We start from the raw sequence: 15,053 nt of genomic DNA, 5'->3' as shown, positions 1-15,053 counted from the left end.
AAATGCCGACCCATCATCACTGCTCTGGTGTCGTGACGACAATCTCTTCAAGCGTAACTTCCAGCACGCAAAGGCATCGGCCAAGGAAAACAAGAAGTCATTGGGATTAGACTTCAACCCTGGTCCCTCCGCTCCCCGTGCTAACGGCTCACGTGATGCAGAACCCAATGTCATTGGTCCCTTCTACAACCTTGATGGCCTCATCTCTCACATCTCAGTCCAAGGTGTCAAAGTGGATCATTCTGATGATGATGCTGACACTGATGAAGCCCCAGCTCCTACTCCAAAGCCGCAGAAGCCAAAGAAGTCTAAGGCTTCAAGATCAGCTCCTCCTCCAAAAGCTTCGCATGCGAAGCCACTGGCCACTGCACCTCCTGAAGACAGTGTGCAGTCTGAAGATCTATCACGTATCTCCAAGAAGACGGAGAAGAAGAAAATCGTCAAGAATACTGATCAGACACAGACTCCTTCTGCCATTCTGCGAGAAGAGCACATTGATCTGTCCAGCGATGAAGATCTTGCTGATGATGCCCTTGAGCAACTGATCAAGAGCAAGGAAGAAGCAGAGATCTTCAATGATTTGCCTCTCTTTGATGTGGCAATCATCCATAACTTCATTGATGAGTGGTTTGACACCCCAAATCTCAGTTTTGAAGATCTGCAACTTCCCATTGGCCTCGGCGTCTCCTTCAATGGCGCCATTGCTTCTGAGCTAGCTCTCGCTCAGCACATTGTTGAACTGAAGCACAAGATCGACTATGAGAAAGCTTAGTTCAAGAAGCATGTGGCAAAGCTCAACGTGCAAGATGTCAAAAACTTCAAGATCATGCTGCACAAGCTCAAAGAAGCCTTTCTCAAGAAGCGTGAAGAAGCTAAAGGATCTCGTGAGCGCTTGAAGAGCCTGGCTGACAAATGTGTGCAAGGCTACAATGAGTCTGAGAAGCGCAAGGCTCTTGGTCATACTGGCATCGACCCCAGAATGGCTGCAGAGAAGAAGAAGCCATCGACTGACCAATCTGCACCTTCGAGGCAGGAAGAGCCACGCATAGTCTTCCCAAGCAGCATGACTGGCTCGAAGCCAAAGGTCAAGTCAACAGCTTCAGGACTGAAGAAGACAAGGGGTGCCGAGGCTGAAGCCAGAAAAAAGGAAAAATCCTGATGCTTCTGATGCTGCTCCCACCAAAAAGAAGCGCAAGACCAAGAAGGATTGGGCTACTCCCACAGAGCCCTTAGTTGTTGAACCTATCTCAATGGTTCGCCCTGCGTCTGAACACCAAGAACGACGAATGCTTGTTCATGAGCCTGCTTCCACAGAGGCTCATGAAGCTGAAGACATTCCAGCAGTTGACCCCACCGCTGCTGAAGACATTGGTCACAATGACAATGTTGAAGATGATGAAGTTCTTCCTCAGATCGAACACAACCTGGTATCATCGCCTGTTCTCACGAACAGCGAACTCATCAGCATTGGTCGTCCTCTGACGCCAATTGCTCAGGATGCTTCGTGGGCTGATCACCCACAACAACAAGACACTCCAAGTACTCCCCAACAACAACAAGTCATACCACCTGTGCAAGAAGAAGATGATGACTTTGAGGCCCAGCCAACTCCATCTCCAAAGGCGTCGCCAGCGTTACGCAGGCTTCGCAAAGGACCAAGGCCTCAAGTCCCTCTTTCGAGCGTTCCAGAAGGAGAAGTGCCCCACCAATCTGTTGCACGTCAATTGTTTCCAGATGCCACTCCTACTGTGAATGTCTTCGAGTTTGAAGCCAAAGGTGCTGAAGACATTCCGGCTGCATCAGCCGATGAAAAACAAGAAGAAGAACGTGTGCCTACTCCCCCCATTACTGAAGAAGCTATTCCTGAAGTGAACGTGCCAGTGCCAGACCCTCCAGCTCATCAAGTGGAGGTTGAGAATCTTGAGGCTGCCACCACCAACACAAATGAAGCCAATGACGTAGTCATGGCTGAAGCAAATGTGGAGTCTGCACCAACCAATGTGCCAGAAGCCAATGATGGAACTGCTCCTGACGCCTCTGTTGATGCCACTGCTCCTGTTCCGCCTCCAAGGCCACATACTATCGAGCAAGTATACAACTATGGCCAGCTTATTACTGTCAAATGGCCCATTTTGGTTCCTCCGCCTCATGCCTCTGGTCCTCGGCTTGATTATCATGTTGAGCATAGGCCTCTGGTCCAGAAACCAAAGCCAAGACTGCCAAGGTTCCCAGGTACTGCCACCTCAACAGGATCCTTCAATGCAAATGGCTTCAAAGCCCACAACACCTTCTTTGATAGAGCAAAGAACCCCTACTCCCGGCCAAGAATATCATCTGATCGTTTCTAGAGCTATTAGCAGCGAAGCTATTACTCCTGCGTTCTGTATGATCAAGGGCGCATTTTCCCTCATATGCACCTCGACACTGAAGCCATTGCTGGACTGCCATGCTTAGAAGAAGCTCTTGACTGCTTTTGTGATGCAGGTCTGCTCAGCTTTGTGACAGACAAAGAACACTGGAATGAGGAACTTTTGCTTCAATTCTATGCTACCCTCCACATTCGCGGCTACTATAGGGATACAAAGACATGGGTTCTCGAGTGGATGACAGGAAATGTTCATCATGAAGCCAAAGCTCTTGACGTCATTGAGCTTACAGGCCTACCCACTCCCCGAGAGCTTTTCGAACCTGACCGTCAACTCCACCGCAATGCACTGGAGAGCATCTTCCATAAGCCAGAGCCCAACATGAGCCAGATGTTGAGCATGATGAAGCCTTTGCCACCTGATGCTGAATACCCAAAGGAGTTCTTTGTTGATGACCTTGAGTATCTGCCTCGCACAATATATCACATCATCAGGCGAACTCTATGGCCTATCAAAGGACATTCATCAGCTGCAAAACTTGAAGGAGCCATGAAGACATTGGTCTTTTACATCCTCAATGGCATCAGCTTCAATACACAAGAATTCTTTATCCGGCAACTGGCTGCGTCTGGATCTGATCTTTTTGGCCTGAAATTCTATGCTCCATGGGTCATGCGCCTCATCAAGCTACACTCTGCTATCAACTATCAGCCCTCTGCTCGCAATCATCTAATCTTTCTACCAGAGGATGATATGTCAATTGAAGCCATATACCCTGAGCCTGCCAAGAAGCCTATTTGTCTTCAAAATGCTGATCACCAAAGCTTCACTCAACCCATAGAAGGAGTCCAAGCTGTCACTCGTGTCTATCCAATGGCTAGGAACACTCGTCTGCCTCACCGTGCGCAAACTGAAGCTACTGAGAGCACAATTGCCCAAAGGCCTAAGAAGCGCTCTCGCGTCCTGAATGACCGAGAACTTCTTGTGGCACTACATCAGAAACAAGATAAGCATCACTACTGGCTCAAACAACAGATGCAAAGCCTCTTGGTGGATGTCAATCGCATTCGCAATCTTGCCACCAAGAATGCTTTTGTCACTCACGAGACCTGTCGGCGCTCATGGAAGAGTTTGACACTGCTCAGTGCTGAAGCAGATCTTCAAGACGATGGCTTCACTAAAAGATTCAAGTTTGACTCCACTCCTCCACAGAATGATGTCCTACGTCGAACCCCATCCCTTGAAGATTCTGACTATTCTTCCTCTGCTGCAACTGTGAATGCCAAAGTGATCGATGATGAAGACGATGCTACTTCACCGCCCCCTTCTTCTACACGGATCGACACTGCACCAAGTTCGTCTGCACCGCCAAACAACAACGACAACCCTGCTGCTTCACCTACTCCTCATGGGAACGAGTAGATGCTCTATGTCTTCAAACCTTTTTGGTCCTTACTGACAAAAGGGGGAGAAGCATATGAGTTCGATAGTCTTCAAGCGGGTTCATATGGGCGGTTGCTTTATATTTTGCTTAGTGTTTACAACTCTCGTTTTTGATACATTTGGTTCTTTGAGTTGTAACACTTAAACTCGATGGTCGTCTGCTTCTTATTTGCTATTCTGTGATGCGATGATAAATTCCGCATGTGCGATGATAACTTCCGCACTTAGGTTATCTTGCAGACGTCCATTTTTCATTATGCATTTCATTATCTTCGTTACATCTTATCATGCATGATGAATTGTCGTCATAAGTTGAAGAGGATCTCCACAAGTACAACCTGCCATGTGCATTTGCATTCCAAAAGCAAATTACTTATATGCACATCTTCAGAGGGAGCCTTTACCACTTATGAAGACAATTCCTAAATCCTTTACAATTTCACATACCTTATCCCCGTTGAAAACTTCAACCAGTTTGTCATCAATCACCAAAAAGGGGGAGATTGTAAGTGCATCTAGTGCCACCCCTAGTTGGTTTTGGAGTATTGGCGACAAATTTGGTTGAGGGACTAATGTGTTTGTGAGAATTGCAGGATAACATAGGTAGTAGTCCCTCATTGATTCGGTTTACCTACCGGAGATGACCCCTAAAAATGTATGAAGACATTGACGACAATGGTTGTATGTGAAGATATTCATATTGAAGACTATGACATAAGAAGACATTCAGTGAAGACTATGGAGCGCGAAGACTGAGTTGTCTCATTGTTTCTTTTTCTTCTTTGTTGAGTCATAGGAACCACCGTACTGTTAAGTGGGGTCCAAGTGAACAAAGTTAGAATGACTGAGGTGATGCTCAACCCAAATCCTATGTCTTCGAGCGAAGACAATGAGAGCAAATCTTATCCAGAGCTGGATAAGTCAGCTTTGCTTGTAGCCCAAGTAAAGTTGTCGTGTGTGTTTGAAATCTGACCGTTGGAACACATGTCAGTTCCTTAGTGACCCAGGGTCATTTCGGACATATCAGGTCGGGTTGCCTACTGGCTATAAATAGCCCACCCCCTACACCATAAATTGGTGGCTGCTCAAAGTTAGTACATGACTTTTGTCGTTTGAGAGCAACCCACCTCGAAGCCTTTGAGAGAGAGAAATCCTTGCGAGGACAAAGCCCAAACACCCAGAGCCAAAGAGTGTTAGGCATCACTGAAGTCTTTCTGTCTGCGTGACCTAAAGACTTATTACACTTGAGGACTGTGAATCTGAAAGTGCGTTATATCGACTAGAGGGGGGGTGAATAGGCGATTTTTACGAAAGTCTTCAAAACGTGAGAGTTATGAAGACAAACAGCGAAGATTATGCCTATTACTATGCAGCGGAAGTCAGATTATACTAGGCCAGCCATGGTCATGTATTCAATAGAGTGAAAGCACAATGACAAACAACTGCAGTGTAATAAGGATCAGGTAGGAAGAAGTTATGAAGCCAAACAGTTCATACATTCACGTTGTGAAGACTAAAGATAAAGCAAGCATGCAATGGCTTCACAATGTGTGACAGTAAGAAGAGGAAGTGAAGATGAAACCAGTGACTCGTTGAAGACAATGATATGTTGGACCAGTTCCAGTTGCTGTGACAACTGTACGTCTGGTTGGAGCGGCTAGGTATTTAAACCTTAGAACACACAGTCCCGGACACCCAGTTCTGAACACACAGTTCAGGACACCAAGTCCTCACCGTATTCTCCTTGAGCTAAGGTCACTTAGTCCTCGCCCAATCACTCTGGTAAGTCTTCAAGGTAGACTCCCAAACCTTCACAATCTTCGTTCACTGGCAATCCACAATGTCTCTTGGATGCTCTGAACGCAACGCCTAACCGTCTGGAGGATTCACAGTCCTGAAGTGTAATAAGTCTTCAGATCACACAGACAAGAAGACTTAAGTGATGCCCAATTTACTCTGGCTCTGGGTGGTTAGGGCTTTTCTCCTCACTAGGAATTTTCTCTCAAAGGCTTCGAGGTGGGTTGCTCTCAAACGACAAAAGCCGTGCACTGAAATCTGAGCAACCAACCGTTTATGGTTGTGGGGGTGGGCTATTTATAGCCACTTGGCAACCCGACCTGATTTGTCCGAAATGACCCTGGGTCACTAAGGAACTGACACGTGTCTCAACGGTTAGATTTCGAACTCTCATGGCAACTTTACTTGGGCTACAAGCAAAGCTGACTTGTCCGGCTCTGGACAAGATTCGCTCTCATTGTCTTCACTCGAAGACATAGGTTTTTGATTTAGGCATCACTTCAGTCATTCTGACTGGTTCTCCTGGACCCCACTTAACAGTACGGTGGTTCCTATGACTCAACACAATAAAAAGAACTACGAAAGATCTAAGTCTTCGAGCTCCATAGGCTTCATAACGTGTCTTCTTTTGTCATAGTCTTCAATGTGAATATCTTCATATACCACCTTTGTCTTCAATGTCTTCATACATTTTTAGGGGTCATCTCTGGTAGTAAAACCGAATCAATGAGGGACTTCTACCTGTGTTTTCCTGCAATTCTCACAAACACATTAGTCCCTCAACTAGGTTTGTCGTCAATACTCCAAAACCAACTACGGGTGGCACTAGATGCACTTACAATCTCCCCATTTTTGGTGATTGATGACAAACTAGTTGAAGTTTTCAACGGGGAATATAAAGTGTGAAGTTTGTAAAGGAATTGTCTTCATAAGTTGCAAGGGCTCCCCCTGAAGATGTGCATATAAGTTAATTTGCTTTTGGAATGCAAATGCACATGGCAGGTTGTACTTCTGGAGATCCGCTTCAGCTTATGATGACAATCCACTATGCATGTGAAAGTATATGAAGATAATGACATGCATAATGGAAAATGGACGTCTGCAGAATGAGATAAGTGCGGAATTTATCGTCGCACATGCGGAATTTATCTTCGCAAACAGAGTGGTAAACAAGTAGCAGACGACCATCGAGTTTTAGTGTTTACAACTCAAAGAACCAAATGAAGCAAAAGCAAGAGTTGTAAACACGAGGCAAACTATAACAAGACATAAGGCACCCGCCCATTTTGACCCGCTTGAAGACTATAAACATCATATGCTTCTCCCCCTTTTGTCAGGAATGACCAAAAAGGTTTGAAGACATAGAGTTTTCTACGCGTTCCCAGGCGCAGCAGGGTCGGTGGAGTTGTTTGGCGGTGCAGAACTTGGATGTGCTGAAGCAGGTGGTGGTGATGTAGCATCGTCGTCTTCATCAATGATCCTTGCAGTAACTGTGGCAGCAGATGAAGAAAACTCAGAGTCTTCAAGTGACGGTGTGTTGCGCATCACAGCCCTTCTAGGAGGTGTGGTGTCAAATTTGAAGCACTCTATGAAGCCATCCTCTTCAAGTTCAGCTTCAGTGCAGATCATTGAGAGCCCTTTCCACGTACGGCGGCAAGTCTCATGTGTAACGAAGGCATTCTTGGTGGCAAGGTTTCGAAGACGATTGACATCCACCAAGAGGCTCTTCATCTGACGTTTCAGCCAGTCGTGATGCCTATCTTGCTTTTGGTGAAGGGCCACAAGAAGCTCTCGGTCAGTGAGGACACGAGCACGCTTCTTGGGTCTTGGAGCATGTGTGCTATCTGTGGCTTCAGTAGATGCTGGTGCACGTGTAGTGCCAGCCAACGGATAGACCCTGGATATGGCTTCAACACCTTCAACATTCTACGTGAAGCTCTGGTGTTCGGCATTCTGAAGACTTATCGGTTGCTTGGCAGGCTCAGGGTATATTGCCTTAGGAGAGATATCCACATCTGGCAGGAAGATCCGATGGTTTCGGGCTGAGGGCTGATACGAGATCGTAGAGTGCAGTTTGATCAGCCTCATCACCCAAGGGGCATAGAACTTTAGACCAAATAAGTCCGAGCCTGACGCTGCAAGTTGGCGTATGAAGAGATCCTGTGCGTTGAAGCATTTGCCATGCATGATATAGAATATGAGAGTCTTCATTGCACCCTCAATCTTGGCATGTGGTGAGTGTCCCTTAATGGGCCAGAGAGTCCGCCGGATAATGTGATATATGGTCCTGGGCAGGTACTCTAGGTCTTCAACGAAGAACTCAGTTGGATAGGGTGCATCCTGAGGCAATGGCTTCATCATTGAGAGCATCTGACTCATATTTGGTTCAGGTCTCTGGAAAATGCTCTGAATAGCTTCAGAATGTGGTTGGCAGCCTTCCTCAAAGAATTCGCCTGGAGTGGGCAGGCCGGTGAGCTCAATGATATCAAATGCATTGGCTTCATGATGGACATTGCCAGTCATCCACTCCAGGATCCAAGTCTTCGGATCTCGGTTGTATCCTTTTATATGAAGGGTGGCATAGAACTGAAGCAGAAGCTCTTCATTCCAGTGCTCTTCATCTGTCGCAAACGGCAGCAGACCCACTTGCCTGAAGCAATCTAGTGCTTCCTCTAAGCAGGGCAGACCAGCAATGGCTTCAACCTCAAGACGCTTGTGCGGAAAGATGCGGCCTTGGTTGTATAAGATGCATGAATAATAACTGCGCTGAGAATAGCTCCAGAACCTATCTGATACAATCCTTTCCCTTGAATAGGGGTTCTTGGAGCTATTGAAAAATGTATTGTCTGCCTTGAAGCTGTTTATATCAAAGGAGCCAAGTGCTGATGCAGGACCTGGGAACCTTGGAAGCCTTGGGACTGGCTTCTGGACATGAGGCATGTGCTCTATGTGATAATCAAACTGTGGACCTGCAGCAGACTCAGGAACTGAAGTGTCTGGCTCAGTGGCTTCGCTATCCGCTGAAGCATTTGGTGGGGCAGGCTCCACATTGGCTTCAGTGTTTGTAGTTGGAGGGACAACCTCAGGCACGTTCTCCTGAAGAACTGCATCTTGATGGAGCGGGGGAGTGGGTTCTGGAGGTGCTTCTTCGTTGTCTTCGGCTGATGCAGCCGGAATTTCTGCAGACTGGACTTGAGGCCGTGGACCTTTGTGAAGCCTACGGAACGCAGACGACACTTGTGGTGTCGGAGTGGGCTGGGCCTCAAAGTCTTCTTCCTCCTGAGGGCGATCCGCCCATGACTCATCTTGTGCCATTGGCGTCAGAGGACGACCAATACTGATGAGTTCGCTTGTTTCAAGCTGAGGAAGGGCTGCATCATCTTGTACATTGTCTTGGTGACCAATGTCTTCAGCAACTATGGGGTCGGCTGCTGGAATATCTTCAGCTTCAGGAGCCTCTATGGGAGCAGGTTCATGAACTGTTAGTCGTCTCTCTTCATTGGGGTGAATGACAGAGAGGGGTTCAACCATCAAGGGCTCTGTGGGAGCAGCCCGAGATTTCTTGACCTTGCGCTTCTTTTTGCTGGGGGCAGTAGGAGAGGCTTCAAAGCTCTTCCTTTTTCTGACTTCAGCTTCTGCAGCTCTTGTCTTCTTTAGCTCTGAAGCTGTTGACCGGCTCTTTGGCTTCGAGCCAGTCGTGGCGGTTGGGAAGACAATCGGAATAGCTGCTTGTCTTGATGCCTCTGGTTCACTCACAGCGGGCTGCTTCTTCTTCTTTGCGGCCATCTTGGGGTCGATGCCAGGACGCCCAAGTGCCTTGCGCTTTTCAGCCTCGTTGTAGGCTTGAACACATTTGTCTGCCAAAGACTTCATCCTTTCACGCGAGCCCTGAGCTTCAGCACGCTTCTTCAGAAAGTTTTCTTTGAGCTCATGCAGCATGATTTTGAAGCTCCTCACTTCCTGCACGCTGAGGCTGGCCATGTGCTTCTTGAACTGAGCTTTTTCGTGATCAATTTTCTGTTTTAGCTCAACAATGCGCTGAGCAATGGCCAGTTCTGAAGCAATTGCGCCTTGGAAGGAGACACTGAGGCCAACTGGCAGCTGCAGATAATTGAAGCTTATGTCTGGTGAGTCAAACCATTCATCGATGAAGCTGTGGATGATGGCGACATCAAAGAGAGGCAGATTGTTGAAGATTTCCGCTTCTTCCTTGCTTTTGATAAGCTGCTCTAGTGCGTCATCTCCCAGATCTTCATCGCTTGATAGATCAATAGCTTCACTGCGCAGAATGGCAGCAGTAGTGAGCTCTTTGCCTGTTTGTTGCTGGGGCTCCTTTTCCTTCAGGGGCTTGGAGATGCGGGATACGTCTTCAGACTGCACACTGACTTCAGGAGGTGCAGTTTTCAATGGCTTCGCCCTTGAGATTTTTGAGGTAGGGGCCGGCTTTGAAGCTTTTGGTTTCTTTGTCTGCTTGGGCTTCGGCACAGCAGGAGCTTCATCAGACTCAGAATCAGCTGGAGGGTCATTCACAGCAGTCCCTTGGACTAAGATGTGGGTGATCAGGCCCTCAAGATTGGCAAATGGACCGATGATATTGGGTTCCGCGTCGCGTGTGCCATCTGCCCTTGGAGAGGAGGGACCAGGGTTGAAGTCAAGCCCAAATTTCTTCTTTTTTAGCTTCGCTGACTGTTGGGCAAACTGAAAGTTGCGCTTGAAGAGATTGTCGTCACGACACCAGAGAAGTGACGACGGATGTGCATCATCAGGCTGTGGTCCTCGGACCATGCATGGGTAGAAGCCTTGAGCAATGGCTTCATCTCTGGTCCTGGGTACAAGGTTCTTGTATAAGATATCCCCCATGGACTTTTGATAGCATTCTTTTCAGCATACTCCTGGGTGACGAAGCGGTATTTGAACCACTGTTCTGCCCAATAGTGTCGAATCCATTGGATTCGGGTCTTGCTGCCCATAGCTCTCTTCTGGATCTGTTTTGTACATTTCTGCCAAGTCTTCAGGCAGATCCTTGGAAGTTCCCTCACGTCTCTGTCTGCCCCCTTTCTTGCTGCTGCTACTGAAGCCATAAACTTTAACTTGAAAGGCTTCAAAACTTTCAAAGGCTTTCTTTTTCTGGACCAACAGGAACTGGCTTCAGGAGAGTTTATGTGATGCTGTAGGAATTCTGCAAATGAATGCAGACTATGAGAACCGAAGGATTCTCCCACGGACATGTACCTGTGACAGCATTAAGGTGCGAGGGAAGGGGAAGAGGTCATATGCATTCTCAGAAGGTTTTGAAGATTAATCAGTTTAGAAGACATTGACCTCATTGTGCGAAGACATTCACTTATAGATAAGAAGTTGGTTCCAGATTTGTACGAACCCACAGATCAGTACAAGTGAGGAATCTAACTACTTTATGAAGCACAAGTGAATATACTAGGCATGTTATGAGATGCAGCGAGAGATCTAACTAGTGTAAAGAGAAACTTCTTATGGTAGAAAGTGACAGAACCATGAGATCAAAAGAGGCTGTAAAAAGAAGTTTTATTTACCACACTGGAACTGCTAGACGGAAGGAAGTTGATGCCGAGCAGTTCAGTCCTTCGTGCCCTAACTTGGCGACGGAAAACACCTACGGCGACGGCGGAGAGGACGATGTCCGCGGTCGGCGTGAGGACGGCGTTGGAGAGGTTGCGGCAGTGAAGCGCTTCGTCTCCGGCGTCGTCGAGTGCTAGCGGTGGCGCTAGGGTTCGTGCGAGGGTGGAAGAAGGAGATAATGACCGTGGTAAGTGTGAATTTATAGACTCAGGGGCGGCACTGTGCTATTACGCAGGTGCCCCTGGCGGTTCGCATTTGAGGAACGCGTGGCCAGTTAGCGGAAGTTTGGGGTTTGTTCCACGTCCCACGCACGCCTAAATTGTCGGGCGGTCATTCCTGCTTCTCCGGATTTTATGTGGAGGAATGAGCATTAAAAACGGACTTTATTGTTGTCTCTATATCTTCAGCTGACAAGGACACAGTGAAGACATTCGACAGTTTCAATAAAATGCATATAACTTGGAGAGATAGAATTTGAGATAGAAAGCATAGAGAGATTAGGGTCCGATCACATTCACTTAGTTCAAAAGATTCAACCAAGAAGACATAGCTATAAGTGAATGCTGTAGAGGACAGAACGCTAGAGTATATATATCTATATAGTCAACGTAGTGAAGATAATCATGAAGACATGTTGAGTTCGAAGCCAAACCAAATGTGAAGATATTGCAAGGTAACGCCATGAGTGAAACACTTCAAAATGGAATGTTTGGTGGTGGCGTTACCCACCGTATAGGAAGTATTAGACCCAGACACGGCGCACAATTATCGTGGCGCTCCGAAGTCAAATTCCACATTAATGTATTCACACTTAGAATGTATGTCTTTATTGATTTAAGATATACTTTACTTTGTGTGTTGCACATCTAAATCATCAATATGCATAAGTGTTAGGATGTGCGCCTGATCACAGGACATTTGAGGATTCCAAGATATTTAGCTCACACCGTAACTTGCAAAACCTCTTCTCATCCAAGGGCTTGGTGAAGATATCTGCCAATTGCTCTTCAGTGTTGACGTGTATGATATCAATGTCTTCCTTCACAACATGATCTCTGAGAAAGTGATGACAAATTTCAATGTGCTTTGTCTTCGAGTGCTGAACTGGGTTGTTGGCAATCTTGATGGCGCTTTCGTTGTCGCAGTAAAGTGGCACTTGCTTTAGATGAATGCCATAATCCTTGAGTGTTTGCTTCATCCATAGAAGCTGAGCGCAGCAAGATCCAGCAGCAATGTATTCAGATTCAGCAGTGGAGAGAGATACAAAGTTCTGCTTCTTTGAAGACCAACATACAAGTGATCGTCCCAGAAAGTGACATGTGCCTGATGTAGACTTGCGATCAACCTTGTCACCAGCATAATCAGCATCCGAAAATCCAACCAAATCAAACTCTGAGCCCTTTGGATACCATAATCCTAGAGTTGGGGTGTGAGCCAAATATCGAAGAATTCGCTTCACAGCTAAGTGATGCGACTCCTTTGGTGCCGCTTGAAATCGAGCACACATGCAAACACTAAGCATAATATCTGGCCTAGATGTACATAAATAAAGCAAAGACCCAATCATGGAGCGGTATACCTTTTGATCGAACTCTTTACGCTTGTCGTTAGGACCTAGATGATGTTTGGCTGGCATTGGTGTTGTGAAGCCTTTGCAGTCTTGCATACCGAACTTTTTCAGGCAATCTTTGAGATACTTCTCTTGAGATATGAAGATGCCATTGCGCTGTTGTCGTATTTGAAGGCCAAGGAAGAACTTCAGCTCCCCCATCATGGACATCTGATATTGCTCTTGCATCATATATCCAAACTCTTCATTGTACTTCTGATTGGTGCAGCCGAAGATAATGTCATCCACATATATTTGGCACACAAACAGTTCACCATCATATGTCTTCGTGAAAAGAGTGGGATCCAGGGAACCAGGTATGAAGCCTTTGCTCTTCAGAAAGTACTTGAGTGTGTCATACCAGGCCCTAGGGGCTTGTTTGAGGCCATACAGTGCCTTGTTGAGCTTGTATACCATGTCAGGATGTTTTGGATTTTCAAAGCCAGGCGGTTGTGCAACATACACTTCTTCTTCAATCTTGCCATTGAGAAAGGCACTTTTCACATCCATTTGATATAGAAGTATGTTATGATGATTTGCATAGGCCAGCAGTATGCGTATGACTTCAAGCCTAGCCACAAGAGCAAATGTTTCATCGAAGTCAATGCCCTCCACTTGAGTATATCCTTGAGCAACGAGACGAGCTTTGTTTCTGACAACTTGACCATGCTCATCTTGCTTGTTGCGGTATATCCATTTGGTGCCTATTATGTTGTGCTTCCGTGGATCAGGATGCTTAACCAGTTCCCATACATTATTCAGCTCAAACTGTTGAAGCTCTTCTTGCATAGCTTGAATCCATTCAGGTTCTATGAAGGCTTCTTCAACTTTCTTGGGTTCTGATATTGATACGAATGCGAAGTGCCCACAGAAATTTGCTAGCTGAGTTGCCCTTGAACGAGTGAGTGGACCAGGTGCATTGATGCTGTCAATTATTCTGTCAATCTGCACTTCATTGGCAACACGAGGATGTATAGGGCGAAGACTTTGCTCATGCGGATCTGTGTTGTTGTTGGGAGGAATGTCTTCAGGTTGAGCAATGTCTTAATGTTGATCAGGTGCTGAGATGATAAGTTCTTCTTCAGGATGAGCTCAGAAGGTATAGTCTCTCCAGTTCCCATAAGCTTGATTGATTCACTAGCTGGAACTTCATCTAGAACATTTGGCAGTTGCTCTCTTTGTGAACCATTTGTCTCATCAAACCGCACATCCACTGTTTCAACCACTTTGTAATGGAAGAGATTGAAGACTCTGTAGGAGTGTGAATCCTTTCCATATCCAAGCATAAAGCCCTCATGTGCTTTTGGTGCAAACTTTGAGGTGTGGTGTGGGTCCTTGATCCAGCACCTTGCTCCAAATACTCTGAAGTAACTGACATTTGGCTTCTTGCCAGTTAGGAGTTCATACGATGTTTTGTTCAGAAGCTTGTGAAGATAAACACGATTGATTGTATGGCATGCAGTATCAATGGCTTCAGTCCAGAATTTTCTTGGAGTCTTGTATTCATCTAGCATTGTTCTGGCCATCTCAATGAGTGTTCTGTTCTTGCGTTCGACGACGCCATTCTACTGTGGCGTGTACGGAGCTGAGAATTCATGTGTGATGCCCAAGGTATCAAGATATGTATCAAGGCCAGTGTTCTTGAATTCAGTGCCATTGTCACTTCTGATGTGCTTTATTTTGGCGCCAAATTTGTTCATAACTCGATTGGCGAAGCGTCTGAAGACATCCTGCACTTCAGTCTTGTAAAGGATTATGTGCACCCAAGTATATCTAGAATAATCATCAACAATGACAAAGCCATAGAGGCAAGCAGAAGTAGTAAAAGTTGAGTAGTGAGTGGGACCGAAAAGATCCATGTGGAGCAGTTCGAAGGGTTGTGTAGTAGTCATGATTGTCTTCGAAGGATGTTTTGCCCTTGTCATCTTCCCTGCTTCACAGGCACCGCATAAGTGATCTTTCTTGAACTTGACGCCCTCGATGCCTATGACATGCTTCTTCTTCGCAAGGGTGTGGAGGTTCCTCATGCCAGCATGCCCAAGCCTCCGATGCCAAAGCCAGCATTCTGAAGCTTTTGCAAGAAGACATACTGCAAGTTGTGGTCCTGTTGAGAAATCTACCACGTACAAATCACCTTTCCGATACCCTTCAAACACTAGAGATTTGTCAGATTCCATTAGTACCAGGCAGCGATATTTTCCAAACATTACGATAATATTCAAATCGCAAAGCATTGAGAC

The sequence above is a fragment of the Triticum urartu genome, chromosome 6A (genome assembly GCF_056163025.1).
Source record: "Triticum urartu cultivar PI428250 chromosome 6A, HENAU_Tu73, whole genome shotgun sequence".
NCBI classification, from domain to species: Eukaryota; Viridiplantae; Streptophyta; class Magnoliopsida; order Poales; family Poaceae; genus Triticum; species Triticum urartu.
The sequence above is the reverse complement of the archived record's forward strand: the minus strand, read 5'-3'. Positions refer to the sequence as shown.